Raw genomic sequence first — 12,744 nt, forward strand, 5'->3', positions numbered from 1 at the left:
AAAAAAAAAAGAAGACATACATTTTTTTTTTCTCAAAGTCAAACATAGAATCACTTCAGGTTCAACTTTATGGGAACAACTGAAGAAGCAATAATCAATTTTATTTAACGAACTCATACTTACTATATTCCACAGATTGTTCTAAATCTTTTAAAAATATTATCTCATGGATAGGAAAACTCTGTACTCTATGGATAACCCAATGTAACTAAGCAATTAAAAAGCATGTATAGTCTTTGATATCAGAAAGACTTGACCAGAGTCTGAATCCTGATTTTATTGTTTACTAGCTATGATCTTCGGTAAGAATCTTCCTAGGTCTCAGTCTTCTTATCTGTAAAATAGGGGAAATAATCCCCACCTCCTAATCATTCTAATGAGAAATCTTAGTGCTCTAAACAGAAAACATCACAACATCTACAAAGCACTTATCACAGTATCTGCTGGGTGACTTGCACTCAATCAGTGGCATCTATAATTCATTTCAGAGAAAGCTAAAAAGTTAAGTGGAGAAAAACAAAAACCATAAGAGATGAGGAAAAGCAAAAGTGTATACTTCCCTGTCTCTAGGGCTTTAGGATTCTCATCAAGATTCAGAAGAAAAAGGAGTTGAGAGAGGCAATTGGTTTTTAAACAAAGAATAAGTTTTTCTTTCTAGTTTTTCGGTTGCAAGCTTGCTGTTATAATAGCTAGGCTTCTAAAGTAATGGAAAGCTGTTATTAACGTGAAATACTTACAACAAAATTATGTGCCCAAATAACTCTCCCCAAATGCAAAACTAGGCAAGATACTAAAAAAGAAGCTCATTGTCTGAATAGTTTATGGTTTAAACAGAGTTTCAGGTTAGTTATAGGTTTCATGCTTAAATGTACCCTTTCTCTAGGGACCAACAATGCCTGCTAGGGCACCAAGATTAATCTTGTTTAATACTACTTCACTCATATTAGTGAGTGATTCTAGAGCCAGAAACCACTAATACGACTTCTTAGTTTTAAACACACACACACACACACACATACTTATTTATTTTTGCTTAGGTATTTGGTGGAGTAGAGAAAGAAAATGATAAATTCTCCCTATTCTGTTTCGAATTTTTTTAATGTCTTTTTTGTACTATGAAATTCTGTGCCTTTTCATATCTGTGGTACCTAGGAAATCAAATTCTTAAAAATAATGCTGTGTAGGAGTCACTGAGAGAAGAGATTGTATCCCAGAAGTTCTGTGTGGGTAACTGAGGACAGATTGTCAGATTTCGGCCCAATCTGGTTCAATTTTTTTAAAGCTGTATCATGAGAAAATTGTGTTCATAAAACTTGAAATTTGAAGAGGAAAAGAAGAAAAAAAAAATCAGCCATGTTAAGCACCTTCTCCCATCCACACACCCTACTAGAGGCTTTTTGTGGGCTTCTCATTTCATCTTGTGAGGTGGTTCCCTTGAATAGCTCTGCTTTGGCAGTTCGAAAAAGATAGCATTGCCATCTGGTATTTCTGTGGTATGGCATGACGGTAAAGAATGCCAGAATTCAGGGTCAGGGCAATTGGGGTTTTGAATTCTGCTTGTACCAATTATTATATTACATGGAATTGATGTGAGTCCATGGGGTAGAGATAATTACTTTAAAGTTCAGACCCATCTCCAACCCCTGATCTTCATCAGTCTACCCTTACCCCCATTCTTAATATGAACCTATGAACTTTTTTTAAACTTAAAGCCAGATGGATACTGCTGGGTTCTACTATGTAGAAATTCTGAAGCAGCCCCTAAGAGTGTGATCTTGGTTAAGTTAAACTTCTCTGAGCCCCAGTTTATCATTGTGGGGTTTTGTGGGAATTAAATGAGGAACATTTGATACAGGACATAGCGTTCAGTAAGGATAGCTACGATTGTTGCTAACATCACAGAATGTAAATACATACCATAGCATACCTATACTTTATTTCTCTCTAGAGTCAGGAGGACTTCAGTAGCAAGTTAAGATAGCAATTATTTGACTACATTGTATCTGGTTGTTTGGAAGAAAACTTGTTTTCTCATAAAAAGAAGCAAATTACCAAGGCAAATTACAGACAATAAAAAATATAAAAATATAGCTATGATAAAAAGAAAGTGTCCCTGCTGTGTTCATACAGAAGAATAGGGCTGGTATGAGGGATTATTTGTGAACACACCCAAAATAGTTTTTTTGTTTACCATTAATTCTTCATGTCAGAATAGAAAGCATCACTTTAACCAGAGATTTTACCACAGTTTCCTAAGCCTTTTGGAGTGGGAAAAAAAACACATTATATTGATCCAATATAATAATATACCAACCTTGGGTTTTATTTACAATATAGCAATAATTCCAAACTACTAGGTAGAAAGCATTTAAAATCTGTTGTAGAAACCATTTTCCACACTCTGTTTTCAATAGAAATAACTCCTATTGTTTGTGTTGTTATTAAAAAAAAAAAAGTAAACTGGATAATTAAGATGACGTTCTCAGAAAGATCCAAAAGATAGAATCAAAATTAATTTGCTTTTGCCATTTAATGTTTCTAATAATTACCTTTCTATAGACTTGTTCTGAGTACTCAATATAAGCCAAGGGAAAATAAAACAAATAAAAATGAACACACTACTACGAACCTGAACAAAAATGCAAAAAGCCAAGTTTTCAAGAGAGGGAAATTCACCTTTTATTTAGAATATCTGGTTGGGCGTTTTTTTAAACACCTACGCTGAGCCCTAGGTTTCCTGGAATTGTCCCAAGGACCACCAAGATAAAAGGAAGAAACGGGGAACAGGGAAAAACACCTTACCTAATGCTCACTTCAATCGAAACAGCACCACTTTAAAAGCTTCTATATGTTGTCTTCTACCTAGGACTTCATTTACAGCCTAGCAACTCAAAGTCAGCAAACTGAATCACGAAATCGTGGATTTCCTCCCCTCTCCATCTCGGATGCTCTAATTTTATAAAGTAAGTTGAATTTATAAAGTATGCAGCCTAAAATTAAAAAAAAAAAAATACTTCACACTTTCATCCAACATTGCAGTTTACAGGACTTGGATAAGGGATTTGTTTTCATCTGTTTGGCTAGGACCTAGGACCTACACACCATAAGGGTACAATTATTACACAAGTCGAGGAGATCCAAATGTACCCATATCTTGGATGTATGGTACTCAACTTCATAAAAATATAGGGTTGATGCTACCATGCTATTAAACTCTATTTTTCATTTTATCTTCTTTATTTCTTTATTAGCTTATTAGCTACACATCTGTGTTTTGTTACACTAGTGATTTCTTTAGAGTTTGTAGTATATATTTTTAACTTTCTACTATCTAATTCCAAGTGATATTATGCTGCTTTGCACACATAAGAATCTTACAATGGCATATCCTCATTGTTCCCCTCCAGGCCCTTGGATTATAGTTGTTATGCGTCTTACTTTAATGTTTAATATCCCACATCACATTACTACTTTTTCTTTAATTGATAATCTTATAATAATTTAAATAATAGAAATGTATTTGCCCATTAAAAATACTTATTTTTTATTTTGACCATTGATATATAAATGTTTTTGCAACTCTCTAAAAAAAGCAGTTAGAACTGGCAACCTACAGAATGGGAGAAAATTTTTGCAGTCTATCCATCTGACAAAAGGCTAATATCCAGAATCTAAAAAGAACTTAAAAAAATTCACAAGAAAAAACAAACAACCCCATCAAAAAGTGGGCAAAGGTTATGAACAGACACTTTTCAAAAGAAGACATGTATGTGGTCAACAAACACATGAAAAAAGTTAGTCATCACTGGTCATTAGAGAAATGCAAATCAAAACCACAATGAGATACCATCTCATCCCAGTTAGAATGGTGATTAAAAAGTCAGGAAACAACAGGTGCTGGAGAGGATGTGGAGAAATAGGAAGGCTTTTACACTGTTGATGGGAGTGTAAATTAGTTCAACCATTGTGGAAGATAGTGTGGTGATTCCTCAAGGATCAAGAACCAGAAATACCATGTGACCCAGCAATCCCATTACTGGGTATACACCCCAAGGATTATAAATCATCCTGCTCTAAAGACATGCACACGTATGTTTATTGCAGCACCATTCACAATAGCTAAGACTTGGAACCAACCCAAATGCCCATCAATAATAGACTGGATAAAGAAATGTGGCACATATACATCATGGAATAATATGCAGCCATAAAAAGGGATGAGTTCATGTCCTTTGCAGGGACATGGATGAAGCTGGAAACCATCATTCTCAACAAACTAATCCAAGAACAGAAAACCAAACACTGCATGTTCTCTCTCATAAATGGGAATTGAACAATGAGAACACACAGACACAGCGAAAGGATCATCACATACTGGGGCCTGTCAGGAGGTGGAGGGCAAGGGGAGGGAAAGCATTAGGAGAAATACCTAATGTAGATGATGGATTGATGGGTGCAGCAAACCACCATGGCACATGTATACCTATGTAACAAACCTGCACGTTCTGCACATGTATCCCAGAACTTCAAGTATAATAATAAGAAGAATAAAGCAGATTTAATGTCTCTCTTCTTCATTACCCATCCTTAAGACATTCTCTAGATGTTCACTCACACTAACATAAAATCTGCCTTAATAGCAGACATCTAATAAGCAACATGGTCACTTTACATATGTGGTATTATTTGCTACTCAGTGTCTTACAATGCAGTTATATAGATCTACCATTCCTGTCATACAACAGAGGTACCTAAGGCACCTGACTTAGCAAAGTGGCTTTCCCCACTCCTGTCGACATCTCTTATCCTCTCTCTCAAGGTTTAAGTTGCCCTTTTCTTTTTTATCTCTCATTCATTTCTATAACACGCCAGCTATTATATACACCTACATACATGCATATAGTACATGTGTATGTATAAACACGCACATACACATAAATATACATATAACCTGCTGCCTTCATGATGAGAGGAAATTCTATTATTATAATTTATCATCATGAGGTGGGGAGAAGGGAGAAAAATAAGTTATTGAGTTCCTACTATGTGTAAGACACTATACTAGGTGCTGAGGATACAACAGATTCGGACAAATATAGCTCCTGCCCCAGGAAGCTTACAGTTTATATATAGAGAGAATAAACAAGTAAATCAAGCAAATGGTTACACATGTGAACAGTACCAGGATGGAAACAAACAAGGTACTGAATAGGCATCACTAGGAAAACACTGGCTACTTCAGCTGGGACAGCAGCAGAAGGCCTTTTCAAGGAAAACCCATTGAAGTCTGACCCTGAAGAATAAGTAGGTCTCAGAAAAATGAGAAGTGGAAGGATGAGTGTTTGGGGAAGAGTTGAGACAAATCCCTCGAGGTGGGAAAGAGGCTGGCCTGTTGTAAGAACCATCAAAAGGCCAGTGTAACGAATGAGTGCCTAAAGAAGGGGCAGGAGAGGTGAGCAGACCAGAGGAACTAAAGGAATGTGAGTTGTGATATGTTTTTTCTGTCTCCAGGGCCATGAAGTATGTGTAGTAACAGTGCAGTTAGACCAGTGGGTAGCTGCAGCACTTCTGTTTCGGCAGCAGGCAGCATCACTCTAACAGGTCCATCTGCTCTCAGTTTCTCCTGCTGGGTCCAAACATTTGTAAGATGAATTAAAAGAGCTGGGATAGGCTGGGCATGGTGGTTCACGCCTGTAATCCCAACACTTTGGTAGGCCGAGGCGGGTGGATCATCTGAGGTCAGGAGTTCAAGACCAGCTTGAGCAACATGGTGAAACCCCATCTCTACTAAAACTACAAAATTAGCCAGGCGTGGTGGCAGGTGCCTGGAGTCCCAGCTACTCAGGAGGCTGAGGCAGAAGAATCGCTTGATCCTGAGAGGCGGAGGTTGCAGTGAGCCAAGATCACGCCATTGCACTCCAGCCTGGGAGACAGAGCGAGACTCTGTCTGGAGAAAAAAAAAAAGGCCCGGCACAGTGTCTCATGCCTGTCATCCTAGCACTTTGGGAGGCCGAGGCGGGCAGATCACCTGAGGTCAGGAGTTTGAGAACAGCCTGGCCAACATGGTGAAACCCTGTCTCTACTAAAAATACAAAAATTAGCTGGATGTGGTGGTGGGGGCCTGTAATCCCAGTTACTTGGGAGGCTGAAACAGGAGAATCGCTCGAACCCGGGAGACAGAGGTTGCTATGAGCCGAGGTCATGCCACTGTACTCCAGCCTGGGCAACAGAGCTAGACTCAAAAATTAAAAAAAAAAAAAAAATTAAAAAAAAAAAGAGCTGGGAGATAAAATGCTTGGCTACTGATGAGAACAAAGCTAACAAGATGGCTTGACCTTGGTTTAGTTCTCACAACACTGCCATGAAAGAAGCTTCCTCATCCCCCTTTTATGTGGAGGGAGGTGATCCGATGTGTTAGGAGGAAAAGACACTTGTATGCTCTGATAGGAAATAACCGAACTAAGGCTTTTATCTGGATGGGTTTGATGCTGTTAGGGTATTCAACCATATTTTACCGTCACTCATGGGGTATATTCATGATTAAAAGTAGCAAGTAAAATGAGGGCAAATCTCATTTATTTTACATTTCACGTTTCCTCGCTTTAAAATGTGGTATTATTAATTTATTCATACATTCCACAAACTTTTACTGAGCACCTCCTGAGTGTTCAGCACTGTAGTAGTTGCTGCAGATGATTTGTGCATGAGATTAGCAAGGTAAATCAGTCATGTTTTAGTTAAAGTTAATAATAATGATATATATCATTTTGATAATCATTATAAAAGGAGACTACAAATATAAAGTACTCAAAATCAATTACTGCTTATCTTGATTATCATTTGGACTCTTTGGCATAAGCACTTTTAAAAGACAAGGGTTTGAATGGAAGAGAAACCTCAAGAGTTAAAAAAATATGATGTTGGTTCTTGGCATAACTATTAATAATATCATTTGCACAGCTACCACTGGAAAAAATCTAAATCAGAAATAAAAAGATTGTTAATAATCTTAAAGTTTTCCTAAGCCTCCTAGGATATAACTTTTATGACCCCATCCACCAGCTAGTGTCTGAAAGTCAAAAAATGCAAAAAAGATTTAAGTATTTTCTCCTCTCTAAGTATTAACATTAAATCAGTTTTCATTACCTGATACCCCAAGTTCAGACTAGGAGCTAACTCTCTATCTTCATATCAGTTTATACTTCCTCACCACACTAGATTGAAATTTCCCATTTACTATTATAATCTCTTTCTACACCATATGCTCCATGACAACACTGACCATATGCTTCTGCTCACAGGTGAATTATTGGAGCTTCATGTAATCATGGGCATATTGTAGGTGTTCAATAGGTATTTCTAGAAGACGTATAAGAGCCCACCACTGCATGTGGTGGATGATGTTGAGGAACCTAACACACACAAGAGCAAAGGGCACAGCAAGGTCACGGTGCCTGTCATTTACTCACGTGCCCAGAAAGTAGCAAACAGAACTCTCAGTGAGTAACTGAGGCTAGACCTAAATCTGCCTATTAAAGAAGGTCATTCTGTTGAAAGGATGTCAAGGTGTGTAAGAAAATAAAATTACACTTCATTATCCTTTTTTTTTCTTTTTTTTTTTGGTCTGTATGTAAGGATGCAGATGAAGGAAGGTTTGAAGTGTCTGCAGTTTCCAATCAATGAAGTATATGCAGATTGTTAATCACTTCCCTGGCAGATTGTGGAGAAGTACTAGAAAATCATTAACTTGAAGAGCTGGTGAATCAGAATGCTGATTCTTTGCATACAGATATGACATTTTCTACCCATTTTAACTGAACAGGCCTGCAGAAAAGTACTTCACATAAGACAGGTCGTCAATAAGTGTGAAGCAATAACACCTTTCCAAATAAATATTTTATATTTTAGAGCATCCAAAGTTGACCTAAAATTGTTGAAAATATCACACATTATATTATCAGTTATTACCTCTCTGTCCCAAAGGAACATCTATTCAGAAAAGCCAAGTGAAACTGCTCATTTTCTAGGATACGCTTTTATTGGGCAAATAGGAATTAACAAATTTTATTTTGTTGCAGCTTGACAAAATTGAACAACTCCACACAGATATCCCTCTGTTTAAGGAAAAAAGAAAAAAAAAAAAAAAAAAAAACTCACCTAGTTGACTAGAAAGAAAATTAGTGAAAACTGGATTCTATTTTCCATTTGAATTACAGTGTAATTTTGCAGGCATATGCCCATAGGAAAATATCTTTAACTGATGTAAATGAGTGCTTAAGCTGTACGAAAATGAGCAGTGATGCCTGACCAGTGCTTGATGTGCATTTCAACGTGATCCAGCTCATTCTCTGTTTGGGGTATCTTCAGAACTCTGAAACTCTTCTCTAAGTCAAGATAAATCCCTTGGTTTTAATTCCATGCCTCTGCCACACTCTAATATCGACATGCCTAATTTTCTTTAGTCTAATTACTAAAATTTCTCTGCTGCTCCAGAGTCCCCTTTACAAAAAAGTTACCACTACCAGAGCTTAGTTGTCCTTTCTTTTTTTTCTCATTGTTGACCTGGACAGTCCACAATGTTGTCTAAAATAGCCTGAGAGTCTCTCTTTCTCTCTCTCTCTCTCTCTGTTTTTTTTTTGTTTGTTTGTTTTGTTTTGTTTTGTTTTGTTTTGTTTTAAGACGGAGTCTCACTCTGTGGCCCAGGCTGGGTGCAGTGGCATAATGACGGCTCACTGCAACCTCCACCACCCCGGTTCAAGCAATTCTCCTGCCTCAGCCTCCCAAGTAGCTGGGACTACAGGCACCCGCCACCATACCCGACTAATTTTTGTAATTTTAGTAGAGATGGAATTTCCCCATGTTGGCCAGGCTGGTCTCAGACTCCTGACCTCAGGTGATCCACTCATCTCAGCCCCCGCAAACTGCTGGGATTACAGGTGTGAGCCACCGCATGCAGCTGAGAGTCTCTTAACTTTGCCACCAAATTATGTTCAATTAGTTACTTTCTATTTTCATCAGTACAACTAACTCCTAATCAGATTACATCCGATTTACTCAGAATAAAAAGTTGCTGTAAATTTGACTGAGGAAATTATTCTAACTTTCTTCTTTGGAGTGGAACTGATGCATAAAAGGAGAGAAGTAAGAATTTCTTCACATGGGGCAGTTTTTGAATGGGTCACATAGTAACAGTCTCCCACCCCATTAGCAATCTTATTTCCTTGGAATGCCACATAGCACAGCTACTCACAGTGTGAAGCAAAATGTCTTGTTTTCATTTCTGGAGCAATTTCAATGATCCTATTGTCAGTGGCATACTCAATAACCATTTTCTGTCACCATGAGAGGGAATACTCTCTAGGCTGATATTCACAAAAGGTTATTCTAATTCTGCAGTAATCAGATATATAATTTAAGCTATATTCTTAATTTTTAATTCCATCGTATATTACTCTAGGTTCCGAAAAGCCACAGGTTGAAATCAAGGTGAGGGATGGGGGGAGGAAACCCTCTATTAATCACTTCCATTGTGGAATAACCAGAATGAAGCAAAGAGTTAATAGAATTCAAAGCTTTTTAAGGGGTTTACCTCAGATTCAGTTATAACAAATAGCTAAAACTTCTTAAAAGTGACTTCTGTATATTTTTTGTTTGTTTTAACCTGTGTTAACATCAATAAACTGGGCAAAGTTTTCAAAAGGACTATTAGAAAGAATCGCATATGTTATTTAAAGGAAGCACTTATGTCTCATCCATGCCAGTATTCCCAGAGGCCTCATATTTATTAAGACTTCTATTGCACTGACTGGGTGTCCGGCACTGTTCTAAGCACTTTCTATATATCAACCCATTTAATTATCATATCAACTCTATGTGGTTATCCTCTCCATTTTACAGTTGAGGAAACTGAGACATGGAAGCAATTTGCTAATGATCATGTATCTGGTAGGTAGCAAAGCTGGGATTCAACCTCAAGCTGCCTGGGCACCAAAATCCAGGCTCTTAACCACTATGTTATGCTGCCTCTGGCATTAAGAAATGAAAATTAACATTTGTGGGAAGAGAAGAGGAAATGGAATACTTTGGCAGTAAGAAAATTAAGAAGGCAACCTTGTCGGTCTCACAGTACAGTTTGCCTTCTAGTACAGCTCTTTTTCTATTGGGGATATTTATCAATTTTGCAGCACTTTTCTGAATCCTGGTTCCCTCCTAGGTTTCTCCTTAAACCCTGGTCACATCCAGCTTCAATTTACTCCTGCTTGGATGAACCAACTGAAAGGAGACCACAGGAGACTTTGCTGCTGGTAAGTGTTTTTCTCAGTTCCCTAGAGCTAGAATCTTTGCGCAGGGGCCAAGAGTAGAGCACCTTTAAACGAGAATTCCAACTAGTCTGTAAAATGCTTAGCACTCAGTGAAAGTTAGAAAATAACATTATTATTATTTAAGGCATCAATCACACCATCACTGCCCTCTAGTTCTTCTATTAAGAGATAATACAATAGTATATTCAAGACAGTAGCATCTATGACCAAAACATAATATTGCAGTAGGAACTTTTAAAAATGCATTCTAAAGAAATATTTATAAAGTACTATACCTACATTTGTTCCAGGCACTGAATCAGGTATAATAATGAACATGACAGATACAGTTTCTGTCTTCACAAAGCTTAGAGTTGGAAAGACAGGTAAATAAACAAGTAGAATACATTATTATATGTGCTGTGATATAGAAAAATAGGATCTAAAGAGGCAAAGATAAGGGGTACCTAATCCAGGTATGGTGGACTAGGAAAGTCTTCCCAGAAGAAGTAACTTCTGGATTGGGAAACTGAACATTTAGCTAATCAAAGCAGATGGAGGCAGAGTTCCAGGCAGAAGGAACATCACGCACAAAAAATGAACATGAAAGTATACAACAGCATCCAGGAACTAAAAAAGATCTGTTATGGCTAAGGTTATAAATGCATAGAGGGCCAAATGGCAACAGTAGAGGCTGGGGAGGGAAGCAGAAGTGATTTCACAAAAGGACGTGGTTCACGTGAAAGAGTTTGTGTTTGAATACAAGAGCAGTTGTAAGACAATCATCAACTTTAAGCAAAGGAGTGATATGGTCAGTCACTCCTTAAAAATCTCATCATATTTGGAGCAAGGAGGATAGATCCAAAGGGGAAAATACAGCATGTAGGAGGGGGAGAACAATTTAAGTTCATTTGTAATAGTATAGAAAAACAATAAAGCAATGCTCATGGCCTTTCCATCAGTGGAGATGGAAAGAAGAGGATGGACCTGAGGGAGATGAAGAAGAACCAACAGGACTTGTTGGAGACTGGAGAAAGTGGGGAGAAGAAAGAATCAGGAATGTCAGCTATGTTTTATTCCTCCTTGGGCAACTGAGTGACTAACAATGCCATTTAGAGAAGAGGCTTGGGAAACACAAATGGTAAGTTCAGTGGAGTTTCAGCACAATTGAAAGAATACAAAGATACTCAAATGTAAAATCAGAATAGCCAGAAGGCAAACTTTTCTACCCAAAATGATTCTCATAGTCAATAGGGCCCACTGCACATCTTGGTAAGCTCACTGCAGCACCTGAATGGTAGCCTAATCTAATGACAATGGAAGTGCAATACTAGACCTTGAATGACTGGAGAGAAAATGAGGGACCTCTTTAAATGCTTGCTTTAACATCAGAATCAACTTGAACAATGGAGAGAATACACCCAATTGCTATTGATTCAGATGATAAATATGTAAAAGCTAACAATAAAAACATGCCCTTATCTTGCCTCCATAAATACAGCATTTCAATCCTCCAACGCAAATTGTAAAATGGACTTGCTATCACCTGCGAAAACTTGTCAGAAATACTGAGTGAATCTGATTAAGCCTCTAAAATCTGGAGTCTAGATCTAATGAGCTTACCGAAAACATAAGGATTGAGGAGGATGTGTTAATATCACGGAGATCATAGAGATGGATGAGCAAAACCCAGAATGCAGGATATTCAACATGACAACTTGATTTCATGAAACAAAGAAGTAAAAAAGAGGAGAAAGGAAGAAAGGAAGAAAGGAAGAAAGGAAGAAAGGAAGAAAGAAAGAAAGAAGAAGGAAGGAAGGAAGGAGGAAGGAAGGAAGGAAGGAAAAGGAAGGAAGGAAGGAAGGAAGGAAGGGAGGGAGGGAGGGAAAGGGAAGGGAAAACAGAAACAGAAGAAGAGAAAGAAAGGGAGGAATTAAAGGAGACATAAGATGGACATTTTACCACTTTGTTGCATGTAAGTTATATGCAATATTTTTTAAATCATGAGAGAAAATTAGCAGACAAATATAATGTAATATGTAGATTTGATTTGCATCTTGATTAAAACCAACTTTTAAGAACATTGTGAAGAAATCAGGAAACTTTAAACACTGACTAGATATTTGATAATATTAAAGAATTATTAATTTTGTATGTTATAATGGTATATGGTATAATACCATATAATGATGTTATGTTGCTTTTAAAATAATTTATATTTTAGAAATATATACCATAGCATTTGTGGATGAAGAAATTAATTGATGTCTGGGATTTGCTTCAAAATAATCCAGTGTCAACAGAAGGGAAATTAAGCAGGAATATGGATGAAACAAGATTGGTATTGCAGTGCTAAGTGTAATTATTAGAGATGGGTGATGGTTACAAGAAAGTTCATTATGCCATTATCTCTACATTTGGATACGTTTGAAAATTTCTGTAA

General features: G+C 37.3%; 1 protein-coding gene across 3 annotated transcripts in view; it reads right to left on the bottom strand.

The window, feature by feature from the left end:
• KCTD16 (potassium channel tetramerization domain containing 16) overlaps positions 1-12,744 on the bottom strand; it is a 322,902-nt gene that overhangs the window by 262,057 nt on the left and 48,101 nt on the right. The gene's annotated exons all lie outside the window — the stretch shown is intronic.

The sequence above is a fragment of the Trachypithecus francoisi genome, unplaced genomic scaffold, assembly GCF_009764315.1.
Source record: "Trachypithecus francoisi isolate TF-2019V2 unplaced genomic scaffold, Tfra_2.0 Lachesis_group2, whole genome shotgun sequence".
Lineage (NCBI taxonomy): Eukaryota > Metazoa > Chordata > Mammalia > Primates > Cercopithecidae > Trachypithecus > Trachypithecus francoisi.